The sequence below is a fragment of the Macrobrachium nipponense genome, chromosome 21 (genome assembly GCF_015104395.2).
Source record: "Macrobrachium nipponense isolate FS-2020 chromosome 21, ASM1510439v2, whole genome shotgun sequence".
Taxonomy (NCBI): domain Eukaryota; kingdom Metazoa; phylum Arthropoda; class Malacostraca; order Decapoda; family Palaemonidae; genus Macrobrachium; species Macrobrachium nipponense.
The window spans coordinates 42,980,670-42,994,214 of NC_087212.1; the positions used below are offsets into that span (position 1 = coordinate 42,980,670).

General features: G+C 42.8%; 1 long non-coding RNA gene across 1 annotated transcript in view; it reads right to left on the bottom strand.

Annotated features, from left to right (window-relative positions):
• LOC135197974 (uncharacterized) overlaps window positions 1-13,008 on the bottom strand; it is a 77,371-nt gene extending 64,363 nt beyond the window's left edge. The window contains exon 1 of the long non-coding RNA XR_010310703.1: window positions 12,905-13,008. This is a non-coding gene — a long non-coding RNA (uncharacterized LOC135197974). The remainder of the gene's footprint in view (window positions 1-12,904) is intronic.
• Between the last annotated feature and the right edge of the window lie 537 nt (window positions 13,009-13,545).

Genomic DNA, 13,545 nt, shown 5'->3' on the forward strand with positions numbered 1-13,545 from the left:
GGCGACAGAAAAATTATGAATATAGAAAATGGGAATGGTTCCTGATACCCACCTCCCAGCGGCGGGAATGGGTACTAACCACCTGGCCGACCACTGCGTGTGTCGGAAGTTTTTTTTTTAAATTCTGTCGGACTTCAGAAATACAGCTATATATATATCTGACAGGTAAGTTTCATGAACAAACTGTGAGTTCTTGTCAGCTGCTGCAGTTCCACGTCTCGACTCGATGTTATGTCTGCGTCGCTCACTTATTATGCCTTCGTTTCATAACATGCTACGTCTTGTTGTTTTTCTTCGAGGGGAAAACAAAACTGTTCACGCTGTGGTACAAAGTCTATGATTGCACTTTTCGTTTATGTCTTCAAGCAGGATTTTATCGATCACTATTATTCTTCTCTATCGTTATTAATTCTAAGTTCTGTTTGTCAATTGGTATCAATGTTGTAACTCAAAATGATATTGTTATGATACAATAAAGTTTCATACATACTTACCTGGCAGATATATACATAGCTAAGACTCCGTCGTCCCCGACAGAAATTCAAATTTCGCGGCACACGCTGCAGGTAGGTCAGGTGATCTACCGTCCTGCCCTGGGTGGCAGGATTAGGAACCATTCCTGTTTTCTATCATATTTTTTCTCTTCCACCTGTCTCCTTGCGGGGAGGCTGGGTGGGCCCTAATCGTAATATATCTGCCAGGTAATATTGTATGAAACTTTATTGTATCATAACAATATCATTTTCATACAATCAACTTACCTGTCAGATATATACATAGCTGATTGGCACCCTTCGGTGGAGGGTAAGAGACAGCTACTATATGGAATAGACAGGTAAACAACATATGTTGTAGGTATAAATAAAACCTTGGTTCCTACCTGATAGGTGGTAGACTTCGTGGGTGTTTGCCCAGTAGTCTGCATCACCTCAAGAAACTTTAGCGAGATATGTGATCTATGGCCAAGAGTTCTTGTGGGTCTGCCGAAGGGGTCTTATCCACTTACTCGGCAGAGCCTGAAAGGAACTTTGTCAATGGGTGCTGATCCACTTATATGACAATACACCTTATGAAGGAGCGCAACACCGATCCCGATCACCTGATCCTAACACGAGGGTTCGCGCTCAATTTGGTTTAAAGAGTTATCCCCACACTCCTTTCAAACCCAATAATTTCACTAACACCCCAATGAATTTCACTAAGTTAATTAAAAAACTTTAACTCAATGTTAAGGATCAGTGTCGGCTCCTTATCCCAGTAACTTATCCGCAGAAACGTATAAAACCCAAAAGAGAAGGATCTCTCCGTAGGTTAACTTGACATCCTTTGTGTAATGAGAAGTCAACACAGAGTTGCCTCTACCGTACAACACAGCTAATATGTCTTATATGACATATTGTTATGTAAAGAACAAGAATTTGTAAAAGCGCGCACTTCCTGCGCTTTGTTTTTAATTCTCAGCTGTTTTGAAGGAATCAAGTCACTAATGAAGTGCTTAGGAGATCTCCATGTTTCAAAGAAGACCAGGGCTTTCTTGAAATGGATCTCACCCGACTGAAGCCTGAAGCCTGGCAGGAACCTCGCGCCTGGCTGGTGCTTCGCTCTTGGTTGGCGCCTAGCACTTGTCTGGTACCTTTCGCTTGACTGGCGCCTCGCATCTGGATGACGCTTCGCGTCTTTAGCTGGAGATTCGCGCCTAGAGCCTGGCTTGGCGCTGCCTGGCTGGCTGCTCGCTGCCTGGCTGGCGCTTTTGTGCCTCCTGGCGCCTCGCGCCTGCCTGGAGGCTTCGGCCGCGGGGCTGGCGCCTTGCGCCTGGCTGGGCGTCTAGCTCCTGGTTGGAGTGCGCCCTTGCGCCTGCCTGGAGCTTTCGCGCTGGCTGGCACTCGCGGCCTGGCTGGCACCTCGCGCTGGCTGGCGTCTCGCGCCAGGTTGGCGCTTTGTGCCTGCCTGGCGCCTCCGCGCCTGGCTGGCGTTCTCGCGCCTGGCTGGCGTCTCGCGCCAGGTTGGCGCTTTGTCCTGCCTGGCGCCTTGCGCCTGCCTGGAGCTTCCAGCCTGGTTGGGCGCTCGCGCTGGTTTGGAGTTGGCGGCCTGCGGCCTGCAGCTTCGCCGCTGGCTGTACCTCGCGCCTGCCTGGCGCCTCGCTCCTGCCTGGCGCCTCGCGCCTGGGTGGCTCCTCCCCACTTGCCGGAGCTTCGAGCTTGGTAGTCTCTCGAGGATGTCTGGCAATGTCCACATCGGACACTCTTATCTGTCCTATATGTTCGCATCTAGCGCATCTGTGTCAGGTTGTAGGCCGGTCTTTCCCCCTCATCAGACAAATGACAGTGTTCTTGGCTGTCCTGCAGGTTTCTTCTTCCTTACTGACTGTGTCAGAAGGTCTTGAGTCGCCTTCTCAGTTAATGAACGAGAAATGTCCTTCACTACTGAGAAGGGAAGGGACAAAAAGTCAGACAAAGGCGAGTACAGAAGCGCTGCCCTCTGAGCGTGGAGACCGCTTTGGTTAAAAGACACTATATACTGTCCTCTTTTTAGAAGAACCTGCTCCAAACAAAGAGAGATCTCAACCGAGCCATCCTGAACCGCTTTGTCTATACAAGACAAAATACACAGAAGGACTTTCTGGTTCGAGTCCTTCAGAATCATGGGCTTTCTTGGACATCACCCCAAGGGACCAATCTAAGAAGTTGAAAACTTCCAATACATGAAAGAGTCCCTTGAGGTAGATGGTCCAGTTCTGAAATGCCCCAAGTTATACGGGCAGAGTTCAAACCTTGTCTACGTGAAGCGTCAACTAAGGTCGAAAAGTCCGCTTCTGACGTAGACGGAAGAGAAATACCCCTATTCTCTCCCGTCTGATATCAAATGCCTCTTTTACCAGCTAGTCTCGCTGGAGGCATGCAGAAGACCCGTTCTAACTAACACCTTCTTCAACTTCATCCAAGAGTTCTAAAGACTGAAGAGCCCTCTTCATCGAAATGGCGGGCTTCATTCTAAGAAAAAAACGAAGATTTCTTCGTCTTTGCACTCGAGAAAAGAGAGCGGCGGAGAAGGAGGAGAGGCAGGAGTCAAGTCGTCTCCATACTCCTCTAGAAGCAAGGCTGTCAAAACATTATAGTTCGACAGTCCTTCTCTTCCTTGAAACTCCTCCTCCGAGTTTACTTCTAACTCGGGGTCTAGATGAGTCTCCGTTGCTAATTCAGTACGTCTTTCCTCTGGAGGAGACAAACTCCTAAAAGGAGAGGGGCTAAGGGAATGATATTCCTTCCTCTTCCCCGCTTTAATAGTTCCTGGAAGGCGCCAACAGCAGGCTTTCTCTCCATAAATGGATGACGCTTCTAGTCAGCCAAGCGTCTGGCTGACGCCTCCCGTTTGTGTGGCTGCTGACGTCTGGTGACGGATGACGCCTCGCGCCTGGAAGACGCTTCGCTCTCAAAAGGCGTCCTAACTGGCGCCAAAATTTTGGTTGGAGCCTCGCGTCTAAAAGCAGCTTTAAATGACTATTCATGTCTTGACGACGTCTCACGTCTCTCTGGCGTTACGTGTCTTCCGTAAGATTCTCCCGATCTCGCCCTCGAACCGAAGCCTCTGCGATATGTTTGGAAGCTTCACGTCTGCATGACGCCTCTCGCTTCGCAGGGGAGAGAGGACGAGAGACTTCTTGATTGGAAGCGCAACGTCCTTCCTACGAGGCGCTAACACTCCCACCAAAGAGGCCAGTTGCTCTTGTACTGGCAAGATAATCTTCCTTGAAGCTTTTCCCACGTCATCTTCAATCGGGGGAGAATAGGAAAGGAAGCAGTCTATAGGAAGCCTGTTCGTCTTCTCACAACTCTTCCCAATAAATGTTAAACATGTTAACAGTTATTATCGTCGATCGAGAAGGATCTCTTTGTTAACGCGAAATAGGAGCGAAAAAAGAGATTCTCGATGCTCTATGCGATATGAGAGTGTCCGTGGAAATGGCCTAAGTGATTAAATGGGTAACGAATCAGGAACGAATCTTGCCGTTACCGAGCTTGGTGTCCGAGAGTCTACTGGACTCCTAGGTTAATAACTCGCTAAAACGAGAAAATCTTGGATGGTGCTCTTGGGCTCACTGCGCCAGGCTGGCGCTTCTGGCGCAAATTTTGCGCCAGGCTGGCGCTTCTGGAGCATTGCGCCAGGTTGGTACTTCTGGCGCGTTGCGGCCGACTGGCGCTTTCCTTCTAATTCTTTTTATGTTATGTGCCAGAACAGCTGTGCCTTTATGGTACCCGACATCCTTTCACATGTTAATTCCGTTCTTAGTAGGAAAAAACTTTATATACGTAGTATAGTCCATTCAGGGAAACAAGTTCTGTCCCAAAGAGAATGTTTCCCATCCGACTCATCCATCTCTTTCTGAGCAAGGTACTCCTAATAAGCTATGCCTTTCGAAGCCTGAGAGCATTACATAATATAATGTTCTGCTGCGATAGAATCCTTTAATAATGTTACCTACGGTAAACCGCATTGAAAGGTTGTACTATCTCTCTTATTGAAAGCTTCTTAGCAAATGGCATACTAATAATTTATTTTTTATGTTAGCTTAATTATCCCCTCAATCCGAGGTTAAGACCGCGATTGTAGGGGAGAGATACGGAAAGTTATTCCCTCCCGGCAGGAGAGAGAGAGATTCGCCCGACCGCTCATGACTGACACCTACATGGTACTGACAGTAACTGGCATAGGCGTACTGCGTTGGTCTCAGGCTCTCAGCGAAAGCAGTCCCCGCTTACTCTTCCAGAGTTGCCAGCTACTCCAATTAATAAAGGAATTTATAAAATTATTATCGAACTTCAGGAAGTTCTTATTAAAGCATATTTAAGCGAAACAAGACTTCGATAAATCTAGAAGCTAAGTAGGTGTAGTCTTAACAATCCCTTTAAGCGTAGTCCTTCCTAGGAAAGACGTAGAAGGATACTTGTAATTGAGTTGCACAGAAAAGAAGTAACTACGGTATGTGTTTATGAATTGACCGTATCGTATTCTCATACAGCAGAAACTCTACTACCTTCTACTATCTTCGTTCTTTTCGTTAATAGAACGATAGAAAGAGTATATATATATATATATATCCTTAAGGAACGAAGTTAATCAAGGAACTCTTTAAATCTTCGTGATTTCTTCATAAATCGCGGAAGAGACAGAATTCCTGTTCATCACTAGGTTTACGGAAGGAAGTAGATATTTTCTATCCGCCATCATACCCAAACATCGATGAGATCTTATTAAGAAAAACTCCCAAAGCTCTTGCCTCCTCAAACGAGGGAAGAGCATGGATGAAGGAGAGAGTCCGCATTGAGAGGAACTGCCTAACAAAGGAGTCTTCTGAATAATGAAAAGGGGCTTCTCTTAGTATCAGAATCCTTCTGACAAAAGCAACGGCCGCCTGTGCGACATCTTGCACATTTGCCAGGGGAAAGTTGTTCAAGTTAAAAATTCAAAGAGGAGTCTCGCGACTGACCTCTCTCTCTAATGAAGATTTTTGAAATCTTCTGACGCCTGGCGTCTGGATCCTTGCGCCTAGCGCCTAGCGTCTGGATAGTTCCGCGCGCCTGGAATGTTCCGCACGCTAGAAAGGAGACTCGCTCCTGGAACGTTCCGCTTGCGTGGAAGGTCCCGTGCGCCCTAATAGATCCGAGCGCCTCTAGTCTTGTTATACGAGCCGCTTGCCAGAAAAACGTTCAATGGAAGCATCCTTCTGATTGCCATTCTACTATAAGGCTCCTTAGTTAAGCCGCCCTGTTTTCTCTTTGAAGGCGCCTTGCGCCAAGAAAAAGTTCTGGAACGCGGCTCTCACTCAGTTGCTGGAACGCGGCTCGCGTTTATCTGTATGAACGAGGCTCGCGCTAGTCTGATGGAACGCGGCTCGCGCTAGTCTGTTGGAACGCGGCTCGCTGCTGGCTGTTGGAACGTGGCTCGCGCTAGCTTGCTGGCTGGCTCTCAGCCTCTCGCTCAGTGAGTCAGTGTTCTCTTATTCAGAGAACGAGCCAGATCGTCCGAACTTCTAACATGTACATTCTTCGTCTTTTCGGATGTAAGATGAAGAAACGGAAGAACAGACGCACTTTTTAAAGGCTGCCTTTGCAATGGCTATCCCTGGCAGTCTGGGACGTTTTACAGATCCCGCCGAGGGAACGCCCGATCGGTGGGGATTCTCCATAACCTCCGTAAGGCTTTCGACTTTCCTTCTCCTCTGGGCTTGTGAGTTTGGAAGAGGTCTAGGCCTGAGAGCGAGACAGAGCCGATCGAACGCACCCTGTACTAACTTATGACGCCTTTCCCAATGGCGAACTTGGCAGTCTGGGACGATCTAGATCCTGCTAGCAGATCTGCCGAGGGGACGCTGATCGGTGGGGATTCTCCATAACCTCCGTAAGGCTTTCGACTTTCCTTCTCCTCTGGGTAATGTGAGCTTGGAAGAGGTCTAGGCCTGGGAGCGAAACAGAGCCGAACAGAACGCACCCTCCACTGCACTAACAGTAAAATCACTTCTTACCTTTCAATAGCTCGTATTTAGAGCTACCTTCCTTTGTCTTCAAATTGCAATATGAATTTGAAGATTCTGTGAAGTAAGAAGGAGATGAGGATACCACACTACTAGTAATGTTAATGCTCTAACTGCTCGTTAGTACGAGAGCTATATAAACTTCTAAAGGAAGCGTAACTATTCTTTCCTTACATCGTCAAGAAGGAAGTTAGCTCAATCAATTCTAACATTTACTACACGTTATTATGAATAAATATTAAAATTTTCCTTCTTGCAAACTATGTGATTGTCTACCGAAAAGTTCGGTAGTTACACGTAAACAATTCTTCGAAATTTTCGAAGCCAAAGTTATCAAAACAAATTAATATGCGTATGCCGAACCAAAGATCCAGTACTTCCCTGCAAAAGATAGCCCAGAAGATCGATGGCGATGAAATCCAAAAATCAAGTCAAGAGGAACTGCAAACGTTGTTTACATTCCAAGCGACAGAAAAAATATGATAGAAAACAGGAATGGTTCCTAATCCTGCCACCCAGGGCAGGACGGTAGATCACCTGACCTACCTGCAGCGTGTGCCGCGAAATTTGAATTTCTGTCGGGGACGACGGAGTCTTAGCTATGTATATATCTGACAGGTAAGTTGATTGTATGAAAATGTGTATTTATTTAACTATCTTCACTGCACGTTACGTCTCCTGGATCCCACCGCTGCCACCATTTTTATGTTGTGCCCTCTTTTAAGGTAAGAGTTTTCGAGTGTATGTTCACTTGCCTGCTCCTTTCTTCTTGATGATTCGTTCTGCAGTCTGATTCTATTTTTAACTTTACGCTTCTTCTTAATGATAGTTCTGGATTAGTAATCTTAATCGGCTTAGTCTCTCAAGAGAAGTTTGAATGAGACAAACGGCAGTTTCTTTCTTTACTGTTGCAAAGAATAAAAGTTACAACTACAAAGCTTATAAATCTATTTTTGGACCCTGGCAATATTTCTGCTTCTTTACTGAACGACAGCAGCCGGTCCTCTCTGTCTTCTTCTGTTGTTCTGAAATTCAGCAACCCTCCATTCGAATTTGACACCACCTCCTTATGCGGTGTAGGTTCTGGTTCTCCGCTCAATTGGATTCTTGATTCATGGAGTGGTCTTTCCTTATCTTTTCCCCATCCCCTTTTAGGTGGAGATAACATGTTAATCCCTCCTCTTCCAGGTGAAGTCAATAAATCAACATGTCAATACCTCCTCCTGGAGGTGGAGCTGCATTCTCGATAGAAGCTGAGTAAGTCTGATGCGAGGTCACAGGTCAAAGATTTTATGATGGTCTTCAGATTTTAATTGCGATGGTGTTATGGTCCAACTTCCTGTGACTAAAGTTTTGTTAATCAAATTCTGGCTCACACACCAAAGCTCAATTCTCTCTCTCTCTCTTCCTCTTTCTTGTTATTTTCATTGTACATACTCTGATTATTCTCTCTCCTTTTTCTTTCTCATTATTTTCACTGTACTTTGATTATTCTCTCTTTCTCTTTTTACGCTACCCTATCTACTATTATTTCTTATAGCTATCATTACAAGTGAATTAGGATGCAATATCAGTAGCACTATGTAGAAACTTCACATTTTTATAGGGTGGGTTTAACTTTGCCGATTCATATGTCTAATGTCACTAAGTCTTTCTGATCTAGCCTACTACCTTCTTGGAAGCCTGATTTCAGTGTCATTATGCTAAAAACAGGAAATTTGGTTTTTGGGGGTTCCCCCAACCCCTGAGCAGTGTTTCCCCACTTTAGAACACCAACGTACAGAGTATACAATTGGTGGGCCATATTGTGTAGTTTGTTTTGGGCACAATGTGCACTCTCTCTGGTACAAAATGGAATTTTTATGGAATTTTTTCTACTAATAGGTCAGTATTCCTCCCCCACCTCACCCTACACTTTCCAATGCATCCTCGCAGGCCGGCTGACAACAGAGGAAAATCTGAATGGAAAACTAAACATACACAAACCATCCGAAAAGGATGGGTGAATAGATGGTTCAAACTAAACCTATCCTATTATTTTTTGTTTACTTTTCACTCCATCGTCCTCCTACCAGACGTGGGAATACAGCTATCATAATAGAGAGGCTAGAGAGGTATGATTCATTTCAAAAACTGATATACCTACCTAACCAAACTCAAAATCATCACTTCCCTCAAGCTAGTTTTGTTATAATATAGCCCAAGTGAGAAGCAAAGCTGCTCTTTAACCACCTGTGATATGGTAAAGCCTCAAGGATAAATGCCCAACACTTAGAAAAAATCAAAATACTATAAAGGATAGAAAAACTTCCATCCCTTTGTTTGGTAACAACCAAACTGGCAAAGTGAATGGGTGAATGGACTATTGTACTACTGTCAAAGTGACGTAACCATAAGGCTAGTGGTGAGCCACCACACAAGGATCTGTCACATGCAAACTCATTCCGAGAATAGGTACATAGCTACAGCCTTGGGATCATAAACAAGAGTAGGGCTAGTAATACAACCAGGCATGTTCCAGGCACACCCCTGGTGAAATGGACAACGGGATACCTAAGCTAACACTCTGTAAAACAAGCATGCTTGGTGGGATCTACAAAAGCCTATCTAGTATAACAGAAACCATCAATTCCCAGAGCAAAAGTGTGCACTCTCAACGTCACATTAGGTAACCGGTTTGGTTTGGGCAAAAAAAAAAAAATAAAATAAATAAATAAACAGAAATAAAAAGGTATGCCAATACTAGGGTAGAACATCACGACAGGCCAACCCTCATCACGGTAGACGGGTCTTATTCACTCGATATTTAATTGGTGAAACATGAATACAATTGCAACTCTAAGCATACCATTTAAAAGACTGAAGTTTCGTCAACATATTGTGATATATGAAAGCCCCATACGAACTAAAATAAGCATGTGAGCTCTTCGTAAAATATGTTTTCAAGGCAGTTTTGAAATCCAATATGGCGGCTACGTTTTGCATGGACGGTTCTCATCAGTGACGGCCACCATCTTTCCCCAGCCTTCCCAGCACTCATTTGAACAATGTTAGCGTATGTATGTAACGTTTATTGATCTTACTCAAGATTGCAGTTGTAATCAGCACAATAAAACAACATTTTGTTGCCTATATTAGTGAAAGTATGAAACTTGTTATTCCCGGGGTTATGGTTGGAACTGAATTCATTCTTACCTTGTAATCGGCGGTTTTTATCCTTACTGCCATCACAACTGAAACTCCACAGTGCTTATTTGATTGTTATTATACACATTTTGGTCTCAGTTCACTCCACATTGCACTTTAAACCCGTTGCTGTTCCTGGTTTCTAAGCGCGCGCGCCATAAACACAATTTCGAACAGCAGACGACGACAGACGACGAAACTGCAAAGTTTTATTCCCTAAACTGTTTACTTTACTCGTTATTTAGTTTAAATTTACTTTATTTAAAAATTTTGATTTAATTCATGTATATTATCCCTTTTTTGCAACCAAATTACCCCGAAAAATTACAGATATTTCTAAAGTAGATAAAATCAAATGTTTCTAAAGTTTTCGTACATCTGGCTGCCGAAAACCATAGAGGAACGAATACGGAAAAGTGCAGAGGAACGACTACGTTTTTTTTTTTTTTTGCTTTTTTGTTTTTGCTAGCACTTTTCATTGATTTCAGTCTTTATTAGTATTTTGAATTCTTTAATAATCGTATGCCAGAAATAAATGTAACCTTTAATGTTTGCATGCTAAGAATGGCAAAATCATCGTTGCCACATTAGTGGAGGCTTCACACATACGCCGTTCCATTATTATCCTGTTAAGCGTCCGCCCCTGATGAGCTCGCTGCTAACGTACCGTCACGCTTTTTTTGTAATCAGCGATCATAGCACTGATGATAGTTTTTCAAAGTTAATATTGATTTTTATGCTTGTTGTTCATACTGTAATTAACTGTAGGAAATTCTCTCTCTCTCTCTCTCTCTCTCTCTCTCTCTCTCTCTCTCTCTCTCGGAGTCCAGTCACTCGGCAAAGAAAAGTCATCTTCACTCCCGCAATTGGAAGAAAAGTTTGTATCATCACTGGAGGATTCAGAACTAGAGCTCTCATCATCAAATAGGTTATCAATATCACACTCCTCATCTAGTATTTGATTGATCTCACCTGAAGAAATATGCCTCCTCTTTGGGACATTCATTGTGAAAGACGCGAAATCCAATTTGTCTCGATAAACGCCCGAAGCGTATTGATAGAAAACCAACAGGGACAGGCAGTTTTCTAGCATAAGCGACCACCAGGAAAGAGTTGCCAGGCTGGAAATAAGTTTCCCATGTGCTGAGAGTGTTACCAAATGATGTTCCTACACTTTCTATACGAGTAAACGTATTATTACGGGGCTGACGGCTTGACAAGCACAGTTAAAGTCTTGAACGTAATATCCCGTTGAAGGCGCTACCGAGTAGATCGCGGTAAACGTATTATTACGTGGGTGACGCTTAACAGGTTATAAACTGTTTCCATGAATTCTAGTTGTCATAGTAATGCAATAATGATAAAATTGCTTTAATATTTATGTATATATACTTCCAATACATAGCCTAATTTCACCAATTTCAACGTTTTGTGTGTAGTCTTATACCCAGTTTGGAGGGTCAACACATACCGAATGGCAACAGAGAGAGAGAGAGAGAGAGAGAGAGAGAGAGAGAGAGAGAGAGAGAGAGAGAGAGAGAGAGGAAGGCGGAGGAACGAAGAAGAAAAGGGATGGCGGTGTAATGCACTATAGCAAAATCTCGTTCTGTTAAGAGTGTTCGTTACAGAAATAGGTATTGCCCAAAAACCTGCTTGCACTGTCTCTGAAACCCATAGTAGACATGCTGCTTAGTTGTCAATCAAGTTTTTATAACCAAGTATTTTTTACAAGCTAGCTATTGAATAAATTTGTATTTTTCTCAGTCAAAACATATGCCCCTCAATGCTAACTTTCCTCTTTTAACGACTTTCTGGTCATTGCAAATTCGGCCCCATAATTTCTTATGGTGCGAAAACAGACAGAGGCCCATGAACCGAAAACTATTGCGTCACACTACGGCGATAATCCAGCAGTAAAACATCTTCATATATCCAAAAAGTAAATAATAAAGATATATATGCGCATTACAATTATAACAATTACATGTATAGCTGATAACAATCTGCATGAATAACTGGTAAACTGTTCTGCAATGACAGTTGAGTATAGCAATTATTTACAATAGGTACGAAAGTCAAGATGTCGTGACGTCATAATACAGAACTTGAAAGAACGTTCTAATTCAGAAAAATAATTACTTAAATTTGAGTCAGAGTCGAGTTACTTTTTCAATAACGAATATTTTCAAATTAATCATCATAAATATGTAAAATATTGATGTTTTACTACTTATTTAAAAATTAGCTAAGAGCACGCTTCTCGTCATCTTCTACCAAAACAGCTGTTTACTCCTGGCTTCTTGTTGGTGAGAAATCGTGTTTCGATTGTTGTGATAAAAGTGCTCCAGCGTCTGTGGGTACAAGTGGTGTGCGGATTTATCACAGGAAATGGAAAGTTTGTTGACACAAGCGACTCCGTAAACATCGAGATGGCGTCAATCTTCGAAACATTTTTAGTTGTAAGTAAAAATTTCTAAAGCGTTTTAGTGAGATTTCCACTGCCGTGGGCGCCATTTTCAGTACCCTCTGTTTAAATCTTAAAATTTGGCCTTAATTTCTAACTTTGGAGAAAATACTTACTTCGAAAGGAGAGTAGAGGTCTTTAGCTCCGTTTCTCACCAACAACAAGTCGCGACTGATGCCCATCTCGGGTGTCAGGACGCGTTATAATGTACTTTTTCGGAGGGTGGCTAGGTGTTGATTGTAGGTGGCCTGCTTGGCCTGCTGTGATGTTTTACCCTATACTTCTGTGAGCAGTGGCTGCGTAAAGCACTCAATAAATCTAAAAAAATAAATGAGTTCTAGGTAACTCAGCATCAGCAAGGATGCAAGAATGTGTCCTTTGGCCTAATGGTGGTTACCAAAAGCAAATAGGTTAGGTAGCTACGGTGCTTGGTGACAGGCCTATGCCTAGCCTATACAGGAATTTCTCTTTGTCCCCATAAATACCTTGTCACCAAATTTCAAAGACGACGAGCTGGGGCTAAGGAATACTCCTATACCTACTATAAAAGGAAGTCTGTATTCCCATACAACAGTTGTACTAGCCTAGGTAGCAGGCTACCTCAGTAGTAGGTAGATATAGGCATCGCCGCATCAAGTAGCCAGAGTTACCAACCATAAACTAAGTTCACACAAACGTCATTGATCTATCCAGATGGTAATACCTAAATTCGACAACAAACTCACGGTTCCTACGCTAATAACAAGGAGTAGAGAGAACTGTGAACTGATTCACCTAAACACGGCAAGAGATCAGTTTCGTTTACAAAGCGAGTTTAGTTACGACGTCTTCCGTCAGGGGATCGAAAAATAAAAGCAAAATATTTAATAAAAAACAAATCATAAGTTATGTCGCTATTTTGTAACTTTCCCCCTGGTATTGTGTAAAAGGGAACATTTTCATTGTTTTCTGAAGAATTACCCAACCGAAACATGTGTCGAAAGTAAAAGAAACATTTAACTACTGCACATTTAGACAAAATATTTTCAATGATTAAATACCTAGGACTCACCACAGCAGTAAGATGTTGTATATATATATATATATATATATATATCATAGTATATATATCTATATATATATATTATACACAGATATAAAAGCTTTTATATGTATATATATATATATATATATATATATATATAATATATATGCAATTTCTCCAGTACTTACTTCATATTCATTGGTAAAAATAAGAGCTAAATTTCGAGGGTGTAACCCTATGTCATTCATTAGTGAAAATAAGGGTTAAATTTCGAGGCTGTAACCCTATGTCATATTCATTAGTAAAAATAAGGGCTAATTTTCGAGGCTGTCACGAAAACTT